The 4,488-nt window shown below is 70.7% G+C and overlaps 1 non-coding gene across 1 annotated transcript; it reads right to left on the bottom strand.

Moving 5' to 3' along the window:
• Nucleotides 1-3,651: 3,651 nt before the first annotated feature.
• On the bottom strand, nt 3,652-3,770 carry LOC128823801 (5S ribosomal RNA). Its single transcript, XR_008442036.1, has one exon. It is a non-coding gene; the product is annotated as a 5S ribosomal RNA (ribosomal RNA).
• Between the last annotated feature and the right edge of the window lie 718 nt (nt 3,771-4,488).

Below are 4,488 nucleotides of genomic sequence, written 5' to 3' on the forward strand. Positions count from 1 at the left end.
CAGGGAGCGGGGCACCGAGGCTGGGGAGTGGGGAGCAGGAGCCGTGGGGTGGGGGGCGTTCAGGACAACAGGTCAAGCCCCGGGTAGCGGCTGTCAAATGTTCAAAGTCCCCACCGGGACAACAGGTCAACCCCAGGGGAAGCAGCTGTAAAATTTTCAAAGTCCCCGTTCGGCCACCAGGTCAACCCGCTGAATCTATTGGGTTGACCTGGCGGCCGGTTTCCTTTCCGGCCACCAGGTCAACCCAATGGATTCAACGGGTTGACCTGGTGGCCGGTTTGCTTTCCGGCCCGGGCGTCACCCCACTCCGAGGGCAGAGCGGCAGTGGTCTTGAGGACCACAGAGGGGGGGCTTAATAGTCGAGACGGAGCCGGTCCGGGGGAGGCTTAATAGTCGTCCCCCGAGGACTCCGGGGGCAGGCTTAATAGTCGTTCCAGGAGAGGCTTAATAGTCGTCCCCCCGAGTACTCCGGGGGCAGGCTTAATAGCCATTCCCCAGGCGGTCCGGCGGAGGCTTAAGAGTCGTGCTTAGCGGCCACCAGGTCAACCCGCGGAATCTACTGGGTTGACCTGGTGGCCGCTTTGCTTTCCGGCCCGGGCGTCACCCCACTCCGAGGGCAGAGCGGCAGTGGTCTTGAGGACCACAGAGGGGGGGCTTAATAGTCGAGACGGAGCCGGTCCGGGGGAGGCTTAATAGTCGTCCCCCGAGGACTCCGGGGGCAGGCTTAATAGCCATTCCCCAGGCGGTCCGGCGGAGGCTTAAGAGTCGTGCTTAACGGCCACCAGGTCAACCCGCGGAATCTACTGGGTTGACCTGGCGGCCGGTTTGCTTTCCGGCCACCAGGTCAACCCATTGGATTCGACGGGTTGACCTGGTGGCCGCTTTGCTTTCCGGCCCGGGTGTCACCCCACTCCGAGGGCAGCGCGGCAGTGGTCTTGACGACCACAGAGGGGGGGCTTAATAGTCGAGACGGAGCCGGTCCGGGAGAGGCTTAATCGTCATCCCCCGACAGTGTGTGTGGGGGGGGGAGGCTTAGCAGTCTTCCCCCCAGGCTGGGTGGGGGCCTGGCGGGAGGCGTCGCAGTCTTCCCCCGGGCGGTCCGGTGGGGGAGGCTTAGCAGTCGTCCTCAGGGTGGTCCGGGGGTGGGGGGAGGCCTCACAGTCGTCCCTGGGAGAGCCGGGTCGGCGGCGGTGGCGGGTGTCAGGCTTTACATCCAGCCTCCGGAGGGTGAGCGTCCTCGGACGCGCTGCAGCTGCCGCAGAGAGGCGGCCTCTGAGGCAGGGAGCGGGGCACCGAGGCTGGGGAGTGGGGAGCAGGAGCCGTGGGGTGGGGGGCGTTCAGGACAACAGGTCAAGCCCCGGGTAGCGGCTGTCAAATGTTCAAAGTCCCCACCGGGACAACAGGTCAACCCCAGGGGAAGCAGCTGTAAAATTTTCAAAGTCCCCGTTCGGCCACCAGGTCAACCCGCTGAATCTATTGGGTTGACCTGGCGGCCGGTTTCCTTTCCGGCCACCAGGTCAACCCAATGGATTCAACGGGTTGACCTGGTGGCCGGTTTGCTTTCCGGCCCGGGCGTCACCCCACTCCGAGGGCAGAGCGGCAGTGGTCTTGAGGACCACAGAGGGGGGGCTTAATAGTCGAGACGGAGCCGGTCCGGGGGAGGCTTAATAGTCGTCCCCCGAGGACTCCGGGGGCAGGCTTAATAGTCGTTCCAGGAGAGGCTTAATAGTCGTCCCCCCGAGTACTCCGGGGGCAGGCTTAATAGCCATTCCCCAGGCGGTCCGGCGGAGGCTTAAGAGTCGTGCTTAGCGGCCACCAGGTCAACCCGCGGAATCTACTGGGTTGACCTGGCGGCCGGTTTGCTTTCCGGCCACCAGGTCAACCCATTGGATTCGACGGGTTGACCTGGTGGCCGCTTTGCTTTCCGGCCCGGGTGTCACCCCACTCCGAGGGCTGCGCGGCAGCGGTCCTGAGGACCACAGAGGGGGGGCTTAATAGTCGAGAGGGAGCAGGTCCGGGGAAGGCTTAGCAGTCTTCCCCCGGGCGGTCCGTTGGGGGAGGCTTAGCAGTCGTCCCCAGGGCGGTCCGGGGGTGGGGGGAGGCCTCACAGTCGTCCCTCGGAGAGCCGGGTCGGCGGCGGTGGCGGGCGTCAGGCTTTACGTCCAGCCTCCGGAAGGTGCGCGTCCTCGGAGGCGATGCAGGCGCCGCAAAGGGGCAGCCTCCGAGGCAGGGAGCGGAGCACCGAGGCTGGGGAGAGGGGAGCAGGAGCCGGGGGCTGGGGGGGGTGGGGTGGGGGGGGGGCGTTCAGGACAAGCGGTCAAGCCCCGGGGAGCAGCTGTCAAATGTTCCAAGTCCCCACTCGGCCACCAGGTCCACCCCAGTCTAGCAATGGGGTTGACCTGGCTGATGGCCGGTTAGTGTCAAGGTAAACTCACCGTCGTCCACAGGAGGGCAGCTCTCAGGCCGTCCGGCTGCGGCTGACTCTGGGGCGGTGCCCGGTCCCGGCAGCGAGGGGCGGGGGGGGGGCGCGGAGCGACACGGAGCTAACCGGCCCCCGGGGCCGGGGGCGCCTCCCGCGACTTTGGGGGCCGCGGGTCGTCAGTGGCGTGCAGGCCGGGCCTCTCCCGGGGGATTCGGGGGGGGGGGGGGGCGGTCCTGCGGGCCGGGCGCAGGGGGCTCGAGCGAGCCCGGGCCGGTCCGCCCCGGGGCCGGGGTCTCCGCCTGCGGCTCGGGGGGGCGCGGGTCGTCGGGGGAGGAAGCCCGGGGGAGCTGCACGCCGGCCTGCCAGGCCAGGCCAGGCCTGGCCTGGGTGGCCGCGGGGGGATTCGGGGCGGTCCCGCGAGCCGGCGGCCGGGCGCAGGGGGTCCGAGCGCGTCCGAGCGAGTCCGTCCCGGCCCCGGGGTCTCCCCCTGCGGCTCTGGGGGGCCGTGGGTCCCCGCTGGCGGAAGCCGCTGGGCGCTGGACACCCGCCGTCCGTCCCGCCTGGCCAGGCCTGGCCTGGGTGGCCGCGGGGCGGGGGATTCGGGGCGGTCCCGCGAGCCGGCGGCCGGGCGCAGGGGGTCCGAGCGCGTCCGAGCGAGTCCGTCCCGGCCCCGGGGTGTCCCCCTGCGGCTCTGGGGGCCGTGGGTCCCCGCTGGAGGAAGCCGCTGGGCGCTGGACACCCGCCGTCCGTCCCGCCTGGCCAGGCCTGGCCTGGGTGGCCGCGGGGGGATTCGGGGCGGTCCCGCGAGCCGGCGCCCGGGCGCAGGGGGTCCGAGCGAGTCCGTCCCGGGCCCGGGGCCTCCCCCTGCGGCTTTGGGGGCCGTGGGTCCCCGCTGGCGGAAGCCGCTGGGCGCTGGACACCCGCCGTCCGTCCCGCCTGGCCAGGCCTGGCCTGGGTGGCCGCGGGGCGGGGGGATTCGGGGCGGTCCTGCGGGCCGGCGGCCGGGAGGGTCCGGGCCAGTCCGCCCCATGCCCGGGGTCTCCCCCAGCGGCTTCGGTGGGTCCTCCGCGGAGGAAGCCGGGTGGGGAGCCGGACCCCAGGCGCCCAGACCCGTGACCTGCGGCCGCGACCTCCGACTCGGCAGGAGCGACGAGGGGCTTTCCGGCCCGTCCCCCCCCTCTCCTTCCTCCCCAGAAAAGGAGAGAGAGCTGGCTCGGACCGGGAAAAGCTGCCTACGGCACCTGGGATTCCCAGGCGGTCACCCATCCAAGTACTAGCCAGGCCCGGGACGGTTTACCTTCCGAGATCGGACGGGATCGGGGGCGTTCGGTCCGGTATGGCCGTAGGCACCCGGCCCCCGCGCCTCCTCGCCCGCTTTCCCCTGCCGACGCCCGGGCCTGCCGCACGGTGAGCCCCGGTCGGACTGCCCCCCTGCGGCAGGGCCCCCGTCTCTCGCGGGCCCGGTCCTTTTTTCCTTCTCGAGCTCCGGGGCCCGGGCTGGCCGCCAGAGCCCCTCCGCCCGCCCGCCCTCCCCGGCGTCGGGGAAAATATTGTCCCGGACATCCAGTGCGCCCTGATCCTGTCAGCCGGGGGGGGGGGTGGGTGGGTGGAGGGGGGGCAGTCCCTCGCTGCGGCCGGGGAGGGTGAGCCCAGGGCGGCTTGCCTGCCGTCCGAGTCCCCTCTCGGCCACCAGGTCAACCCCGAGCCGAAAGGGCTGAAAAATTTTCAGAGTCCCCTCCCGGGCACCAGGTCAACCCGTGGAATCGAACGGGTTCGCCTGCTGGCCGGTTCGCTTCCCGGCCACCAGGTCAACCCGTAGGTTTGAACGGGCACGCCCGGTGGCCGCTTTCCCGTCCGGTCACCAGGTCAACCCGGATCTCCCTCCTTCCCTGGGCGCCCCCTCCTCGGAGGCGTCAGGTTCCATTTTCTTTTTCCCCCCAGACTTCCAGGGGCCCGATCCAGTCGGCCGGGAGGCAGTCCCTCGCTGCGGCCGGGGTGGGTGAGGCCAGGGCGGCTTGCCTGCCGTCCGAGTCCCCTCTCGGCCACCAGGTCAACCCCGAGCCGAA

Source organism: Malaclemys terrapin, chromosome 15 (assembly GCF_027887155.1).
Source record: "Malaclemys terrapin pileata isolate rMalTer1 chromosome 15, rMalTer1.hap1, whole genome shotgun sequence".
In the NCBI taxonomy this organism is placed as follows: Eukaryota; Metazoa; Chordata; order Testudines; family Emydidae; genus Malaclemys; species Malaclemys terrapin.